This window comes from Talpa europaea (assembly GCF_964194135.1).
Source record: "Talpa europaea genome assembly, chromosome: 13".
NCBI classification, from domain to species: domain Eukaryota; kingdom Metazoa; phylum Chordata; class Mammalia; order Eulipotyphla; family Talpidae; genus Talpa; species Talpa europaea.
In genome coordinates, this window is record NC_140080.1 from 32,646,709 (window position 1) to 32,667,043 (window position 20,335).

At 41.6% G+C, this 20,335-nt stretch overlaps 1 protein-coding gene across 1 annotated transcript in view; it reads right to left on the reverse strand.

Moving 5' to 3' along the window:
• Window positions 1–20,335, reverse strand: part of SIL1 (SIL1 nucleotide exchange factor) — a gene marked incomplete at its 5' end in the record, with an annotated part of 153,464 nt that overhangs the window by 115,615 nt on the left and 17,514 nt on the right. The gene's annotated exons all lie outside the window — the stretch shown is intronic.

The following is a 20,335-nucleotide window of genomic DNA, read 5'->3' on the forward strand; positions in this document are numbered from 1 at the left end:
AATCTTTTAAAAATTTTTTGAAAAAAAAAAGAAAGTCATGTTTTTGGGTCAAATATTCAGCTTATTGCAGGTGAAATCACAAAATTTAGTACACATTAGGAGGAGGGGATGGCTGGGTGGGAGAAGTGGTATATATGTGTGTTTTTTTCCCATTGTCCTCATTCCCTCTAACATACCCCAAAAACCCTAAAGCACTGAACAAGTAGACACATATCTAGCTCAGGGATTTCGAAAGATTTTGTATGGGCCCAAGGCTACTTATACAATGAGGCTATATGTAAAATCTCACATTCACATTTCTGGGTACACACAAACAATATTTGGTTACTTACCATACACTCTCTTGTCTCTAATAGTTGACTAACCTGACCTTGTCTGAAAAAATTACAAAAAATTACAGTGGATATAATTGTAATTGACAAAAAAAATCCTGCCAATCTATATTGAGGTTTCTAGGGAATAAAAAAAAAAAAATCTTCACTTCTGGAATCAACTTAATTCTCCTGGAGCCCTATGGACTTGATTTTTACAATACAGGTCCTCAAGAAGCATCCTCTCACCTGAGCCTCCAGATTTCACCAGATCTGCCTCCTCTGTGCTTCTCTGCTGGAGAGATTCACAGCAGCAAGAGAAGGCATAACCCAAACTGAAGCAGCCATCTGATCAGGTACAGTTTCTCTGCTGAGAAGCTTAGCATCACAAACTGTATGCCAACAACTCATTATTCACAGTGCATGCAAAACCACAACCACATGGCAAACATACAATGCACAAATAAAATGTTGGGTAAGAAGTAATGGACAATCTGAGATCCAGGGCTTTAAGCTGGCAATGCCTGCAATTTTCACTTCTTAATTTTAAATTAGTGCAGCAGCAAAATATTGATCACCATGCAGCTATTTAAGAGACAGTGTAGGAGAGGAGGCTCTATTTCCCCATCAGCAATCAACTAAGGTAGACTAGCATCAGCCATCCACTTTTTGTCCCAGTGCTGTCTGATAAAACATTCCATATTGACAGAAATAGTCTACATCTGTGCTATCCATTACAGTAGCCCCTGGTCACACATGGTTATTGAGCACTTGAAAGGTGACTAATGAAACTAAGTAATTAATTTTTAAATTTTATTTAATTTTAATTAATCTAAATGTAAATGGTCACAAATGGCTAGGGACTACCACATTAAACAACACAGAAGCAGAGTTTCATTTCACAAGTGGCACATCCCCAGAGCGCTGTGAGGGACCAGTCAAATAAATAGTGGATAGAAAAGGGCTCAAATTTGAGAGGCACAAAAGGTAACCCAAAAACATACTGGAATCCTGTGGCGTTGTAGCAGAGGACCCTCAAGAGGACTCCAATCTGGTTTACAACACTGAGTACCTCCTGCCAGTTCTAATTCAAGAGACTCTGAGCCAAGGAGTAAACAAGAGCAGTGGCTCTCCAGAGGAATCAGATAGGAGACCAGGGATCCATTAGTACCACCTCTCTTCTGAGGACAGGAATTATGGGTAATTCTCCTCTCTCCAAAGCTAATTGTTACAATAGATACTTACTCCCTGAAATAAAAACGCTCAAGGGCCATCTCTATAATTGAAAGGAAGGCTGAGTATAATTGAATGCAAACATAAATAGTGGATAAAACAAGTACAGAATACACTTCCTCCTAAATAATCCAGATAACCCATTCAGAGATGGAGAGGGATGCAGTGGAAAATATACTAATGAGGGGCAAAAGGATAATGGTGGTGGCAAGAAGAATTAATGGAAAATTAAACTCTACTGAAAAGCTTCTTAAGAGACTGAAATCAAAAGGTTCACCAAAGAAAATCTCTTCATAATCACTTTATTCATAAACAGCCTGTGGTTTCTGAAGTCTGATGAAGTCTGATGAGGAGTCATCTCCATTACAAAATATACACTGATTATACTACCATTTTCCTATGCCAACTTCAAAGTCTTCAGAAAATAAAGAAAAAAGGGGACAGGAAAATCTGAGATGTCTACTTTCTCTCCAGAGCCACAAGTAACATCTCTCAGCAAGTTTTCCTAGGCTTATATTTACACTTTGGATCTCAAACAAACAAACAAAAAAATTCTTACATAACTGAAGGCTACCATCTTCAGTGGGAGGTCAATGCATGTTATTGCACTTGGCAATAGGTTGTGAATGATATATTTGTCTCCAAATAAAGTTACACAAAAACACAAAACTTTCTGGATACAGATTTTACCATCCATTGGACACATTAATGAAAACAGTTAAACAATGGAGGCCTCCTGGTGGCACAGGGGTTAAGAACCCAACCCATGAAGCTCAAAGCTCATGGCAGCCACTGCAGCACGAGTTCGATCCCCGGTGGAGCTACTCACATGGTGCAGCAGACCTCTGCTCTCCTCAGCAGTGTATTTCAGTCGATCTGCCTATTCTGTTCCCTATTCTGTCTCTGATGAATCCCCTCACCACCCCAAAAAAACTCAGGCCTGTACCCATTCTTATACCCCATCTTAAAAAAAAGAAAATAGTTAAACAATGTATTAGGCTTTTATTAAAAAGTCAACATATATCCATTCATTTTCTCATTGCCACAACACATACACTGTGAACACAAACTGGTTGTACCAGATAAAAAGCTGTGGGCTAAGGTTGCTAGTTGGATTATGCCAAATCCTAGTCAGAGTTTTTGACCTTAATCTGACTCCCATTTTGTAACTGCCTAGAGCCAACCCAACAGAAAAGATACTTGAGGAAGGCAATCTAAAAAAGGGGTCCTTTCTCCAGCCTACAATGGGTATTCTATATCATTCCTAGATAAAACAAAAAATGCTCACTAGATATGCCCCCTAGAAGACAAACTTTTTTGTTTGTTGAATGCTGTTTTCTTGTATGCCCTCAGATTGTGTTCAGGGCCTATATAAGAAACAGACTAAAAAAGATTATTTCTGAAAAAATCTTAAAGACATTATGCAGAAGATGGTTTAATGTCTATAATAAAAATGCCTTTAGATCAGTTCTTACTTGTACCAGGAAAAAGTTTCTTTCTCAACAGACAACCAATATAATTATTGGCTATTTTATTAGATGATAAATACATGATTCATATTTCTCTTTTTCTCTTGGCTGCCAAGATGTTCAGAATTACATTTAATATTTAGATGCTGTAATCCAAGTAGTCAAGGTGGTTACTATATTTGTTTCCCCCAATCCCACTCCCAAAGAGTTTAAATTAATTTTAATCACTATTTAAGCACTTTTTACACACACACACTTTCCTAAGAGCTACTTGAAGTCCTTTTAATTAGTGGGGAGCCTTATAAAAATACTACCACACTATGAGCACAGCATTAACCACTGTTATCTCAATACAGTGTCACTGACACAGTTCACTGATAAATTTCTGTCCTAAGACAAATATTCAAGAGAGCCTGAGCAAAATGAGTGTAGGCAGGCAGCGGGAAAGGAGGCAAGCAACAGGACACATCATCATCCCTCAGGAATAACATGGCTAGGGGAATGCCCGCTCAGAAAGTAGTAGATTGGGATTACAATATAAATTCTAGACAGGGCAAATATTACCTTTCTCAGATAAGAAAACACATGACAAAGAGCTCAATTAACCTGCCCCAGACCCTGGCTTTCTCCACTGTATCACACTGCTATGCCATGAACCACTGCTGTGAAGATAAACCTAGATGGGGAGGGTGGGCACACCTATTAAAAAAAGAATACCCCCCCCCACCCAAATCATTGTCACTGCAGACTAGTTAACATGATTTCTAACCTTTAAGGGTCTAAGGAGGATAGGGACAGGAAAGAGGAAACTACCAGTTACCAATTACCTATTAGAGCTAGGTACTAGAATAAATGCTATACATATCTTATTTCCTTTTCACCACAATCAACTAGTCCAACACAACAAATATTCACTAAACATCAAATTACCAGCTATTTTGGATCCTGGACCTATAATGGTTCCTTCCTGAAGTAACAGACTGGTGGCAGAACTGGGTCTCCAATCCAGGTCTGTCTGACTTCAAAAACTTCTTCCACCACCTGACACTTTCTCTGTCTCTGACCCAGGATGAGGATATGCTGAGCCTGACAGCACTTCAGAAACAACTAAATCCTGTCAACACCTCTACTGCCTACCCCCCAAAAAGCCAATGGAGGCCAAACAAAAAAGTCTGACTTAATGCCCTTTGACATAAAGACCAAAGTTCAACAGAGCTATTGGTGAGCTGGTAGAATAACTGATTCCCTAGGAGCTGAACAGCTCAATCCCTTTAGCCAAAAACTCTTCCATCATTTCCTCCTGCCATTCTTAGCAGGCCTGGCACTAGTGCACACTTCAATTACTGAACTGAATTTATCTAATGTTAGGTTAAATGTTAGTATCCATTCCTTGCTATGCAGGAATGGATTCCTCTGGGGATCAGTGGGAACACAGATTAGATTTCCAACCACATCTTTATCAATCATGCTCATCAGGATCCTAGTCAGAAAGCTGGTAATAAATTAAAGGTCAATTGACCAGCCCCATCAGGCAAAGAGCTCCTGCTAAGTAAAAATCAGAGCCTTTACTGCCTCCCAAACCACAAGAACACTAAGGACGAGGATTCCCAGACAATGTAGTATGGCAACCCAGTTGAATAGACACTGATAAAGTATTCACTGAGTATAGGCACTGAGTCAGGCTGACAGGGGTTCAAGGATTCAAACAACAGACACCAACTACTTCTGCACCAACTACAACGAGGGGTATGTAAGGCAAACCCATAAATTATTATGAGACTTCATGTGAGTTATGTGAGAGGCTGGGGGGAGAGAGGATATGAGTATGAATACCTGCCACTGGGAGAAAGTAGAGAGAAGAAAATGCAAATGAACCTTTAAGGTTGGGGACAACTTTCTGTCCACCTTTTTCTTGCTTCAGGTTTTATGTTTTCTGATTACTACAGAAATATATATTCTATTTTAAAAATCAAATTTACAAGCATATATAATCATCCTATAATTCCTATAATCATCACTTCTCTTCAAGAGTAATCATTAACATGGCACGGTTTTCCAACTTTTTATCTCATACATTCATAAGCATTTATTACTAATAATTTTCTCCAAAATGGAAACCACACACACACACATATATAGTTGTACAACATTTCCTTTTGTCATCTAGCAGTATGACTTCAGTATCATTCCGTTTCAGCATATGTACACTACCTCATTTCTCAAGTCTCACAGCATCCCACTGCAATGGATATATGTCACTACTATTTTAACTGGTAGAAATTATGCAGGATAGGAGGCGTGGCAAAGAAGCAACAGAGAAATGGAAAAGAAGCTTCACAACAAAAGGCAAGAACACAAGCAGGGAAGAAGGAAAGTCCAGGGCACAACTAGTATCAAAAAATGAGGTGAGTGTATATAGAATAATAGTAGGAGACAAAAGGTAAAGAAAGAGGTTGTAGGGTCTCACAGTGTCGGTTGGGAAGTTGGCCCTTAACTCTCTAGGTAGTAGGGAAGTATTTCAGTTTCTTTGGGAAAATAATGTGCTAGTAAAATCATGTTATGTTATAAAACAGTGGCTTAGACAGACTGAAGCAGTAACTTAAGACAGTGGCTGGAGTGAGAGACACCTAAAATTGGGGAAATTAGGCAAGGAATCATAATTCACTAAGAAGTTGAGGGATACCAGTAAGAGGGAGCAGTGGGAATGAAAACAAGTGATGGGACATGGTAAACTAGGTGGGGGTTAGGGGACGAGAATAAGGGAAAAGAAGCAGCCAAAATTTCAAGGTGAGGTAAGAGGGAGAATGATGATACCACGATTAAACAGGAAGAATGAATTCTGGATGAAATTATCATGAATTTTGTTTAAATGAGTGTGTAGCACCAATGGAACAGGTGGATATGTATTACAAACAGCTGAAAATACTAAATGGGAGATCAGGGGGTGAGGCTTAGGCTGAAACACAGGCTTAGGAGTCATCTGCATGGCAATGAGGGTTGAAGGCAGAAATCTGAGGCAGAAAGAAGAAAATGGATTATTTATGAAAGCCTTGATAAACAGCTACATCTGAAAAGTAGGAGGAAGAAAAGGAATCAGGAAAGAGGTAAGAAATGACTCCAGTGAAATAACAGATGCAGAAACAATTTGCCAATTTATCTACATAAATGAATTATTAAAATAATAATAAATTAATATATGTACAGACTTTCTTCCTTCCCCTCTCTTCCAACTCCAATTCCCAGGCCTAGCAATGAGGCAGCACCAGCCCATAGCCATCTCTTCACTCCTAAATCCTAACAGTCCATGTCTTTCCCTATATGACAAAAAAGAAGTGGGAACCAAGGGAACTGACAACAAGTGTCTTGGAAATGACAGGCACCATGAGGTCCATGTTGTGTGGGGAAAAGTAAGATTATAAGGACACTGAGAGACTCCAAGAACCAAGATAGGACTGAAGGGCCATCAACTTGGCTCCCTGAGGTGAAACAATAGGCTTATGGGAATTGGGGAGCAGGGGATGGACCAGAGTGAGGGACAGTCAGATAATTTTAAGTCCTGGAGGAAGAGAGAATTTTAAGAGTGAGTGGAAATGTAAGACAATGGAAGAGAGCTGCCAGAAATAGGGGAAGGCAACAGAAGTGGATATGAACCCTGAAGTTTCTCAAGACACACAAGGAACTGGACTAAAGAGAAAACCCTTCCCTTCTATACTAAGCTCTCAAACAATGGAAATGGGGAAATCCTCTTCAAGGAAAAGGTTACAGACTATCACCTCTGTGCCCCATGAGTCTCCCTCCAGCAACATCCAGCCACCCATCCACTTCCAGGCACCCACTCTCTTCCTACACGCCAGCTGAGATAACAGGCATCCATGTCTACCACAACTTGGGACCTCCCTACTGCACCACTGTACCTCTGTCTATTCTTTACCATCTCCATGTTGAGTGATTATTAAGCCTGCCAAGCAGCTCTCTAGAGCTCAGACTCCTCTGAAAAGATGACACAGAATTCTGACCCTCTGCTTCCTGCCGCTGCTCTGCCTATAATGGTTCTTTCATTCACCTGTAGAGCAAACATTTGCTGACTGCTGACTAGGTGCCCTTTCCTTTTGTCATTTCTCCAACAAAGAATAGTGAAGTGAAAAACATGGAACATTTTCAAAATCCAAACCACTCCTTGTAAGTTGATTGGCTGAGAATAAAGCCTTTCTAATAAGTTGAGATTTCACTCCCCATGGGAACACAAATGCCAGCTCATTCTACCTAAGAACCAGAGTGTAACTGCTGGTATCAGTCCACCAGCCCATCCAGCTCCTGTTCATCAGTTCAGTCTCCTGAACAATTTCCTGGACAATAACAGAAAGGGTTGTCCTGAAGAAATCTGTCTCCAGGCTGTTCTAGCTGGGCTTTCTGTGACGGGTAAGTCCAGATGCCCCTCCAAGGGAAGACTTGCTTCAGTTAGTAGGCACCCTGACTGCAGTGTCAGCTCCTTTAGGGTCTGTCTCACCTGCAGAGAACTACTTTGGTCAAATGATAACCTTCTGTAGACACATGTAATAGGCAATTATGCCAGGCACAGTAACCCTAACCATTTGGGATTAATGTGGGATAATCAAAAGGACTATATCCCAGGAACTCCCCTCTGGGATGGCCACAGCATCACCGGTTTGACTTCTTTCTCTCTCAAGCTCTGCTTCCTCCCTCTTCCTTCAAAGAGTTGATCCCTAATAAATATACCACACTCCAGCCTCAATGCAGTGTTTGCTTCATGAGAACATAACCTACAATTCTTACCAAAAACTTTTCAAACTTGTGCATCTGCTGTAAGTTCTGTTTGTGGTCAGACTCCAAGCTCTGGGAATGGAAGTTCTGACTCCCCACTCTCAGAGGAGGCCTGTGTTTCCACATCATAGTATACACAGACGTTATCAGATGGGGTGTCCCTAACTTCTCTCACTTCTAAATGGATGGAATTTACCTTTTCAGGAACCTTAGCGCTTACCTACTATCTGCTAAATCTTCCACCTGTTCCTTTGTCCCTTGTACCATTAACATTTATACATAGTCTCTAGTTTGAGGTGGATGAACTTTGAAAACATTGTGCTAAGTCAAAGAAACCAGACATAAAAAGTCATCTATTGTATGACTCCATTTGTATGAAATATTCAGAACAGGTAAACCCATAAAGATAGAAAAGAGCTTGGTGGTTGCCAAAGGCTAGGAACAGGGGAAATAGAGAGTAACTGTTTAATGGGTATGGGGTTGCCCTTTAGGGTGATGAAATGTTTTTGGAACTAGAGATGGTGATTGTGACTATATATTAAATGTCACTGAACTACTCACTTTTAAATGGTTAACTTTATATTACATGAATTTCATCTCAATTTTTTAAAAAGATGGAGAAAAGAAAAACCTCCCTACACTCCTTCTAGGTACTACCTTTTCTCATTTCATTCCCTTATGTTGAGAAATTTCTCAAGGATTATCTACACTTGCATATATAGCAGGTCCTTGAACAACATGGGTTTGAACTGGCCCAAGTCCACCCATACGTGGTTTTTGCCCTATCTGTGGGTTTCACATTCATAAATCCAACCAACCACAGATGGACGAAAGACCATACGGAATTCCAGCTGCACAGGAGTGTCAGCACCCCTAACTTCCACATTGTTTGTGGGTCAACGGTACCTCCTTACCTCCCATTCATTCTTCAGCCCATTCCATTCTACTCCCACCCAGTGACAACCACTAATGCTTCTTATACCTCATGTCAAGAGACTTCATGGCAGCACCTGACACAGGAGACCAGTATCTCGGGCTTAAATTACTCTGCTCTGTCTGTCTTGAGATTCCACAACTCTGATTCCTTTGTACCTATGGAGTCTTTCCTCCAGATTTTTTTGCCAGCTTACCCTTCCATTAAGCATTGAAATTTCTCAGGAGTCAGTCCTTAGCTCTCTTCTGGGACCGGCCTCTCTCTCTCCGCTCTCCTCTCTCTCCCTTTCTCTCTCTCTCTCACAAATGTATAGAAATAAAACTAGAAGAATCTAATGGATAATAAAATATAGTGCAAAGCCTATAAAATTAAACCGGCTTGGTAACTGGCACATGAGCAGACAGAATTAGCAATGGGATAGGAAAGAAAATTCAAATATAGACCCAACTGCATATGGAAATTTAGTACCCAGTAAGGATAGCATCTCAAATCTGTGGGGAAAAGACAGACTTTTTAATAATTGTCGTTGTGATAATTTAACAGACATATGGAAAAAGAAAATTAATTCCATTCCTTATAGCTACATATCAAGATAATTCCAAACAAATCAAATATTTAAATGTGAAAATTTAAACTATATAAGTACCAAGAGAAAACAGAGGGGAATTCTTATTATAACCTGGGAATATTCAATAACTTTTCTAATTATGATTCAAAATCCAGAAGCAGTAACAAAATATCAATATAAGTATACAAAAATAAAATAAGCTATAAAAATTTTAAATAGATTGGAAATATTGTAAGAGAATGACAAACCGGAAAAAAATTTGTGACTTACTTATTATAAACAAAGTGCTAATATCCTTAATATATAAAGCACTTTTAAAAATGAAGAAAAAACCAGTAGGAGGTAGAAAAAGTAACAGGAGATATGAACAGGCTGCTCACAGTTCACGGCCTCCCCTGGTGGCGCAGCAGTTGAGCTCTGGGCTACGAAGCTGCCCACAGCCTCTACATCGCCAATTCGATCCCCGGCCGCAGGCGAGGGTCCCACATGGTGCGCAGACCTCTCCTGCCGCCCGCTGCTCCCCTCAGCAGTGTATTTCGTCAGTCTGCCTGTTCTGTTCCACACTCTGGCTCTGGTGAATTCTCTCACCCTCCCGCGCTTCTGACTGTACCTAGTGCTTGTATAAATAAATAAATAAAAATCTTAAAAAAAAAAAAAAAAAAAAAGCAGGCCTCCCCTGGTGGCGCAGCGGTTGAGCGCTGGGTTGCCAGGCTGCCCGCAGCCTCTGCGGCACCAGTTTGATCCCCGGCCACAGGCGAGGGTCCCACATGGTGCGACAGGCCTCTCCTGCTGCCTGCTGTTCCCCTCAGCAGTGTATTTCTTCATCAGTCTGCCTGTTCTGTTCCCCGCTCTGACTCTGGTGAATTCTCTCGCCCTCCCACGCTTCTGACTGTGCCCAGTGCTTGTATAAATAGATAAATAAATCTTAAAAAAAAAAAAAAGCTCAACTTTGCTCAAATATGACAAAGATAAAATGAAATATGACAAAGATAAAATGAAACAATAGTAAGAAACCATGTGTTAATTTATCAGATTATCTAAAGTATATCTGCAGGTAAGACTATAGGGAAAGGGGCACTTACATCTACTGCTGATGGAAATGCAAAATGATACAACCCATATGGAGGGGAATTTAACAGCATTTAATAAAATTATAATCGCATTTTACCCTTTGGCCAAAAGTCCTCTAGGAATTAATTCCAAAAGCATATTAGCAACAATATAAATGAGTAGAAAAGTGAACTCTTCCCCATAGCTTCCAAACAGAAACATAGCGTGACTGACACCCTATGAGTTCAGCCTTGGGTCCCTAAGCAGAACACCCCATAACTAGTGCCTGGACTTCTGTCCAACACACCCTGTGAGGTAAGTCACTAACCTTGTGACAAATTGTTAGATGGCTAGAATCTGCAATATAGTCCTACAGGTGTGAGAAAGGGCTAAGACCCAATGAAGGGAATAAGTCATTTGTAGGAGACCTCAGGTCATCTAGTTCACTTGTAGCAGCAGGTGGGCAGAAACAGAGACTTAAAAAGTTAAGGTTCTTGAGGCAAGCTTTCTCCTAGTCAGATCATCCAGTGAGGGTGGGAATGTAGAAGGTGAAGAAGGTGGTCAAGGCAGAGAGGCCACTGGCAGGCTATATTGCTAATGAAGAGCATAGGATCACTGAGACTCAGATTTACACTCAAGCATCTTTAAGTACTTTGCTTTCTTTTCCTTTCCTCCTTTTTTCTTCTTCTTTCCTGAATACTCAAACTGACTTTAAACTGCATGGCCTTAAAAAAAAAAAAATTTCAACAAAAATGTAGCCCGTTATTTGGTACAAATTTCTCCTTTGTAAGTTTTCCTTTTATTTAAGTCTATTTCTGCAGATAATTGAACCCAACTGTGATATTTGAATAGTTTTAAGAAAGGATATTATGTTTTCCTTGCAAAGGGAGGGGACCCTTGCCCTCTTCCTTAAGACAGGCAAAATGGAAGGGGATGCAAGATGCTCCACTGATGCTCTGCTTATTTGTCTCCAAAAGGAAACTAGTCCCAGGCCCAGGCCCAATTCCTGTGCTTAGCAAGTCTTTGTTGAGAGCGCACCACAGGTGTGTTGGGCACCACACCAAAAACAGAAAGTAAAACCAGAGCATCTTTGGGCTGAAAACAAGGGGAAATCGGAAAACAACAGGAGGTAGAGAGTGCAAGACACAAGGGAAATATCCTGTATCCTACAGTTTTGTTGCTCCAGAAGACTTTATTCAGGCCTCACATCAGTGTGACTCCATTCTTTGGGAAGTGTGTTCTATCGAGGTTTTAAAATACATTATGAGGCAAATCAAGTTCCAACACAGGAAAAAACAGATGCTACTAAACAGGCACTGCCCACAATCCTCCAGTGCTCAGTTGGATCCGTCTCTTTTCCAACATTCCCCCAGTTCTTACACCTGAAAAGGTGCTGACAGTACAATTCTCCACCCAATACTGCCTCCATAAAATCCACATAGCAGTTTCTGGCACAGGCATGGAGTTGTGTAAGAGACTGATGTTCCAGGGAGATCCTCAGCACTCTGTTTCCATCCCTTGCCCGTAGCACTGCTATCCTCCACACATTATCCTAAGGTATTTTTTAAATACATACTTTTAACTATGCATCAGAGAGTGTTAACTATGCCATGTATATTTTTTTCTTCAGTTTGTCCTAAATGTAATCCTCTTGAAGTCAAGCACTATTGTCGGGTTCTACTGACCAGGATCTGCTGGGCCAGTCCATATTACCACTATCTTTACCCTTTAAGTTTTCAGTAGTTGGCACAGAGGAGTTCAACACATATTCGTGATTAAATGAGCTTTCCTTCAGCAGTTTTACTTTTCCAGATTAAAGAATCCCAGGTTTCCTTTATTGTCTTCACATCTATATACACTACATCTGTCATACTTAACCAGCCAGCCTGGATTATGAATTTAAACACTGAGAGTGGGAGGGGCCTCTCTCATAAATAAGCCCTCACCCTCAGGACAAACCATTTCTGACAGGAAAATAGCAAATGATGACATCTACCTGCCGTTCCTGCTGGCGGGTGAGCACAGTGGTAGAGCACAATTTACTTCTGACATAACTCTCATTTCCAAGAGAGTTAAAGTAGAAAAGAAACAACAGGAGTCATTTGTCCCATTGAAATGGGAAACCACAAGAAATCTCAGAAGAGAAAAGGAAGGCCCAAACACAAAACCTTTGTGTTGCTAAATGACAAAAGAGTAATGTAGAAAAATTCATTCTTTCATTCACTAACAAATGTTTATTGAACACCTGCTAAGGAGCTAAGCACAGTTGTGGGCCTTGAAGATCCAGATGTGAGTGAGACAGATCAAAATCTCTATTCTCTCAGAGTTTAGAGTATAGTTTGGAATCAGATAATAAACAACAAAAGTGAAATGTACAATATTACATAACAAGTGTTAGAGCAAAATAATGTAGGAAAATATGAAAAAAATGTCAAGTGAAAAAACTTTCTGAGATGGTGTCTTGAAAAGGCCTTGTTTGAGAAGGTCACCCTTTTTCTGGTTGTTTCTGGAGTAATTTTAGATTTACAGAAAACTTACAATGATAATACAGAAATAATACAGGATAATACAGAAATTCCTGTAAGTCCTGTAAATCTCTTGCCTAGTTTCAGTTCCCCTAACGTTATCTTAAATTACTGTGATATATTTGTCAATATTAAGAAACCAACATTTGTATACTGTTAACTAAATTCCAGAATATTCACGTTTCACCAGTTTTTCCATTAATATCCTCTTTCTGTTCCACCAAACAATTCAGAATACCACATTACATTTAGATGCCATGTCTCCTCTGGTCTAGATCACCTCTTGGTCTTTTGTTATTTATCACAACCATGACAAGCTGAGGAGTTCTGATCAGGTATTGGATCTCTCAATTTGGGTATGTCTGATGTTTTTCTAAAGATAAGATTGGAGTTATTGGTTTTGAGGAATACACAGAGGTGAAGAGTCCTTGTTCTCACATCATATCAGAGGTAACTCATAACCACATGGCAGCTCCAGTGATGTTATCCTTGGTCAAAGGTAACACTAGGTTTCTGCAGTGAAAAGTTACTATTTTTCCCTTTCTATAAGCCATTCTTTAGAAGTGAATCACTAAGTCCAGCCCACACACAAAAGATTAAAACCACCTTCTGAAGGAGATTTATCTTTTATCTCCCGTTCATTCATTCAACCATTCATTCAATAACATGTCTATATGAGTTCAGATTCATGTATATTTATCTTATACTTCAGGTTATAATCTAATTCTAAATACTTATTTTGTTGCTTTACTCATTCCAGCTTTTGCCACTGAAAGAGAAGGTCACGTCTGAGTAAAGAACTAAGGGAGCTGGCCACAAACCTGCCTGGGAAAAGGGCACTCTATGTCTCAAGATGTGATAGGCCCAGTGTGTTTGGGGAACAAAGGAGACAAGGTGACTGGTGGAGCGGGAGTAAGAGTGAGACCACTCGCAGATGAAATGACAGAAGAAGTGGTGAGCCACTACACAGGGTTGCAGGACATGGAAAAGACTCTGATTGTTACTTCATATGAAAAGGAAAGTCAAAGAATATTTTTGATCCTTGCTGTTGTGTTGAGAACTGACTACAGGCAATACAGGAGGAAGATGGAGGCCATTAGCAGCCTACTACAATAGTCCAGGTGAGAGATAATGGTAGCCACAGCAGTCATGAGAAGTGGTCAAATTCTGGATATATTTTTTGGGTTATATTTTGAAGACATAGGTGTTAGGATTTACTATCAAATAGAATGTGGCAAAAAAAACTGAGTCGAGAATGGCTATGAGGATTTTGGCCTGAGTAACTAAAAGGATAGAGCTGGCATTAACTGAGGTGGGGAAGGTTACAGTTGCTCAGGTTTTGACAAGTTTGAGATGCCTATTAAATACCCACATAGTGGTATCCAGTGAGCAGATGGCTAAATGGGTCTGGAGTTCAGAGAAGTATAGGCTGGAGATTTAAAAAACCTTGGAGTCAACAGCATATAGAAGTATAAAGCCATTAAACTAGATGATCACCAAGTATATAGAGAGAAGAACAGAGGTCCAAGAACTGAACCTGGGGGCACTCTGGTGCTGAGAGAAACAAAGGTCTTTTCAACCACTATTTAATTAGAGATAATTTAGCAAGTTTTCTTTCCATCAACTATGTCCCTCATTCTGCTCTGAAGCCCACAGCTCTCAGGTATCAATATGTATCCCTTCACCCTCACCGATTTGCTCCTGTGCTGCTATACAAGGGTCTCCATCTTAAGACACTCATCATGGCCACCATCCCTTTGCAAGCTCCTTCACCTTTCTAGAAAACCCTTCTCATTTTACCTCATCAAATGTCAACTTTTTCAGGCCCAACTAGCTTACTATCTTCTTCCTGAGCTTTAAGTACTCTGACTCACAATGATATTACTCTCCAAAGAACTTCTAGCACTCCCATGACTGCCACCCTTGAACCTCTATAACACCTGCCTCTATACGATCAGATGTTTATCATTTATTGACTTGTGTGGCTAATTAAATTTACCTACCTAGCTTGCAGCCATACATACTGCAGTTTCCTTTAAGTAGCAGAAGCGCATCTCCGCCTTTTCTGCTCCCCAACAATAGCCTGGCACAAGTTACTACTATATAGTAAGTGTTATCCAATAAGTTGGCAAGCTCCTTGAGAGACCCTGCATTGTTTCTCTCCCCACACCCCCCGCCCCCAGGGCTGAGCTGCACACAAGTGGTCAGGCACTTACTATCTGCTTACCATCAAAGAAATTGATGACAAAGCCCCTGGGAATTCTATAGTCTTGGCACAAAACAACAAAAAATGTGTGCTCAGAACTTGCTGCCCTGTCTCCCCTAAAGTCAGCTATTTGCTGGTCAGGGAAGACATATCCAAGGACATACAAAGGAAGTCCCAGGACTCCAGTGTGTGGTATAGAACAGAGGTGAGAGATACTCAAAATGTTATTTAACCAACCTAAACAAAAAGTTATCCCAGGGCCTCCCTGGTGGCGCAAGGGGTTGAGCACAGCACTGTAAAGCTATCCTGCAGCCTCTGCAGCATGAGTTCGATCCCCGGCCAACCAGGGAGCTAACCCACATGGGCAGCAGACCTCTCCTGTCTTGCCAGCTGCTCCCCTCAGCAGTGTATTTCAGTCAATCCAACTGTTCTGTTCCCCGCTCTATCTCTGGTGAATCCTCTCACCTGCCCCCACACCGCTGGCCTGTACCCCAGTTCTTGTATGCATAAATAAGTAAATCTTTTTTTTTGTGGGACCCTCGCCGGCAGGCGGGGAACAAACCGGTACTGCAGAGGCTGCGGGCAGCCTCGCAGCCCAGCGCTCAACCTCTGTGCCATCAGGGGAGGCCCCATAAATAAGTAAACCTTAAAAAAAAAAAAAAGTTATCCCAGCTGACATGCTGGCAAAAGACTCGGAAGGGATAAGTATTTCTGTTTAGTGAATCTTGTCTCAGAACATAGCACATAAAAATATATACAAGGATATTCACTGTAGAATAATTTATTACAATGAAAAATTGGAAACCACCTCAAAGTACAACAGTAATAATCAATTAAGCATAATTTGGCACAGCAATACAATTGAATATATAAGACCAGCACCTGACAAATGTTCATTCTGTGCCTGACGATGTACTGGAGGCACCAGCTCTCAAAGCTGTGCGAAACTGAGCTCTCATAATCTAAAGAGAAAGCATGGCCTGAAAATACTATATATAGAATGAAAGCACATTTATGAAAACAACTGGAATAACATAAGCCATAATGTTATCTTTACATTTGGACATTGGGATTTGGGTGGTTTTGTTGTTATTGTTTCTCTTAGAGCTTTTCTATGTTTTCTAAATTTTCTGCTTTGAAAACATACTTTGTCAGCAGGCAAAAAAAAAAAGCCATTTTAAAAACAAACATGTAAGAGCCAAAAAATCTCAACTCCCTAAGCATCTGACTGCTAGAAGGCTTCTACTTTCTATATAAAATGTAAATATCTGAAGATCGAATGTTCCCCTCAGCCCCATCCACACACCCAAGACAGAGAGAAAACTAGTATAACTGTAAGAAAGACCTTCCTGAAGATCATGTTCTGTTGGCTTCTTGCCCTGGAGTTATCAGCATCCTTTAAGACATATAATTAGATGCTCTGTAAACATGAAAGGGAAGGCGCAAGCGTGGTGAACTTAGAAGGCACAGATGACACTGATGCAATGATATCACCCAACCCCGGCCGTCTTTCCTCTCCTGTCTCTAGGCCTTGTACACACCAACTGTTGTGGGGGAGAGGATGTCCTGAACGATCTCCACAAATTCAGGTTTTATGGACTCCACCCTCACCCCAGTCCAGAGATCAAAAGACAAATCCCATAATATCATCACCACCGAAGGGAGGGTTGCAGGGAACTGAGGGTGGATTCAAGTAGCCAGGCTCCATTTAACCAGAGACATGTAGGAGGGTTGTTGGTTTTTCACCGGCCCTCAGTGTACTATTGGGGGTCCCAGCTCAGCACAACTGGTAAGACGCATTCACCAATATAGATCTCTCTTTCTCCTGGGTTATTCCTCTTCATTTCCCCTTTTTGTAAATAAACACTTTATTAACCTTTTTGTGTGTGTGCTTGCAGCTGAGTCTCATTATAAGTCCCTTTAAGCTCAGGTGAGGACCCACACTCAGGCCAAACATGAGTTGCGCTGTAACACAACCAAGCAGCTTGCAGAACAAACTGCTGACTCTGTGCACCACAGCATTCATCTTTTGCTTTTTTCTTTCCTTTCTTCCTCTTCTTAAAAGGTGATCCTGCCTTTCAGCAAGTACAATGCACCACCACAATGAACCAGCCTTCCAGTCTGCAGAGAATCATTGAGAGAACGAATTTGAATAATAAAAGCCAGAACAAGGCAATCCCTTGGAGAGAGACTGAGTGTAGTACCTTCAATTTAGAACCTCATTTCAGTGGCTAATGCAGTCGTTGGAGACATTAGCCTAATTTTTGCCAGGAGAGTCCAGCAAGCAATACAGCGGTACTAAACATGGGCACAGAGGGCCCTGCTCATCTCAAAGACAGAGTGCGGAGAATGAAATTAGCGGCACTGCACTTCTGTGCAAAGGAGAGCAAATCCCCACTCCTTCCCCCCATTTATCACCAACCATATTTAAAATGAAAAAACACAGGAATGTGTATGAGAGTCAGCACTAAGAGGAAGTTCAAGGGAAGCCAAGACCTGTGAAGAGGTCTCCATAGGGCATTTAGAGACTACAGGAAAATTAATTTGAAAGGCCATCCAATAATTGCAGTCCTACAACAGATATTGTCAGTACTATGCCCTATATCCTGTATGCCTAAGAACGCTCCAGAGCTGCCAGCAGGTCCATTTGCTGAGGTCAAAAATAAGGAGGAAATTCCATAAAGGTCAGACTGAAGAGAGAGGTTTAGTTCTAGACACATTTACATAGACTCGGGGTAGGGAGAGGGAGCTTCCTGTTGGCTGGATGAAAAAGAAGTCATACCTGGTCTGGCCCACACTTGCCCTAAGTCTCCCCCTCTGTGGTAGGTCTCCTTGCTGCTCAGGACCCTTTGCTTTCCCACAGCTGTGTGACTATGTGGAGGTGCAGCAGTGTCAAAGATAGCAATAACGTCGCCATGAGCAGACTCCACGGGGCGCACCACTCTCCTAGACCATGCAAACAGTGGACCCAGCGTGGGTCTCTCCGGCTGAGGATAGCATCTCCTTTCTCTTGTTCTAACCCGTTAGAACAACAACAACCCGTTAGGCCAGCAACTCTCTCTGAACCTACAGGTTCTAGTTTGTCTCTGGTTCCCAAAAGTTCCATTTTGCCCTCCATTCTGATATCTTAGGGTGTCTGTTTTGTTTTTTTACTTTTCTTGGGATAGGTGAGAGGACAACAAAGTTTAACCAAATCTTCGTAGCCAAGAATTTTCTAAAACCCAATGCTTCTGTTTCTGCTCTGCCAGGGCAAAGGAAAGCCCAGCATCACCCTTCTCAACAGCATCATGGCCTCACCATCACCAGTCTGGTGGCTTCAATGACTTTAACACTGTAATGACAGACGCAGATACCTATACACAGAGACCTGCAAGTGGGGATGGGGGTGAGGGACTTAGACCGCCAATCTTGTTCAAATGAATTCTTTCCAGGTAGGCTCTGGTGCTGAAGGTCAAGGCACTCTGCTCTGCTCTCACTGTAGTTAACACAGTGGTAGGCACATAGCAGTACTGACCCAAATACCTCAGGGCATGAACTCTTTCCACGGGTCTCTCCGTGACGTAGCTGGAGTGTGAGACATTGACCCCTGTACTTCACAGATACTGAAGGAGAGCACTACAGGAGAAGCAGGGGTTATGTGGAAGGAAAAGCAGAACAGATGAGAAGCTGGACATCCCAGACTCCACCCCAGACAAATACACAATAGGGAGAACAGTGCAGGGATAGGGAGGCAAGACTTGCTCTCCACACACACGGCCTGCCTGGCAAGATTTATGGGTGGCAGGAATCCTAGATCTGTAGGCGAGGATTGAGTCATGCTATGAATCTTTTTCTAAGCAACATGTGCAAAAACTCCTCCATCTCAGGAAGAAAAGGGGTGGGGGGCGCAATATGAGGGGAAGGTGGTGGTCTGCAATTGGAAGTACAGACTTAATTCAAATTCTTCAGCAGCCTCCTCAGATTACAAAGGCTCTATTCTGGAAGAAGACAGGGAGGCCAAGAAGGCTAGACTGTGGCTTTGGATAGAGTCAAAATACCACTGCCGCAAAACTTTTATCATCACAGTGTTGATAATTTCCCTGTAAGAAGCAAGTTTTCCTATAACTATAAATCAACCCCTCACTACAATTTTAGAAATCTATCTCCCCAAAATAATCCACTATTACCAAAAATTCTAAATCCTAGACACTAGAATTTGAGCTCCAGTATAATTAGGGGAGATTCTGAACAGTGTCCTGAGGCAGACCATGAAAGAGCAGGGTAGAAAGGAGTTATATACACTTGGAAGGCTCGTTTAGGGAATAGTCTTTGCGTATTGCATGCAGTCCCAGGAGTGCAGACACTCCCTCCTTGGAGCTGGCTCAGAGGCAGGCTTCAAGCTACCACATTGGCAGATGGCTGCGCCGGTAGCAATTGTGCATGCTCCAATGGCTGGCTCCTCCAGTAGAACCCTGACCATAGGTTTATGCTCCCACGAGCAGTGGGGAGCACCAGCAGACATTATCCCCAAAGAAGAGTGCCATCCCCTAGGGAAGGTAAACATTTCCATCAGAAGGCAGAAGCCAATACAAGGCAGTTTCTCTCTGTTTAGGGAAAAGGAGCCACAAACATAAAGTTGCTCATTCAAAAGAGACAGATGATATCCAAAAGTCAAGCAGTGCCAAGCAGCCTGTAAAGTGTTTGCACATCCATCAGCGCAAGTGGCTGTGTGGGGGAGGGGACAGTAGGAGTGTGGCGAGCCAATTCAGGGTGCAAGACTCCGGCCGCAAGACCACTTGTTATTTGATTGAACCCAGGAACGTGAAAGCTTAAAGCCTGTCACTGGGGTTCCAATCTGAGCAAAAACACAGCATAAGGTTTGACATGGAGCAGAGTCTCAGTCCTCCAGCCAAGGGGCTCTCTGTCCTCCCAACATACACTCAAGGTGTGTCCACTTCAAGTCTTTGCATCCACAAGCCTTCAAAGGTGGCTTATTGTTCACTCTCATGCCAAGTTTCCCTTCCACCACCATCCTTTACCTTTTTTTTTGTCACATGTGACTAAAAGGGAAATGACAGTTCACTGGTCCTGTGCTTAAAATAACCTATAGAGAAATACGGTTTATGAACTCCTCCATAATGCAATGCATAATTCAAAGACCAGCCATTTGTCACACTCTTGAGTAATTCACATGCATCCCAAGGGTCTGACAGTAAAATTTGTAAATTGATAGCAAAAAGCAGCACACCTTAGCCACTGAGTTAAAATACAAAGAACA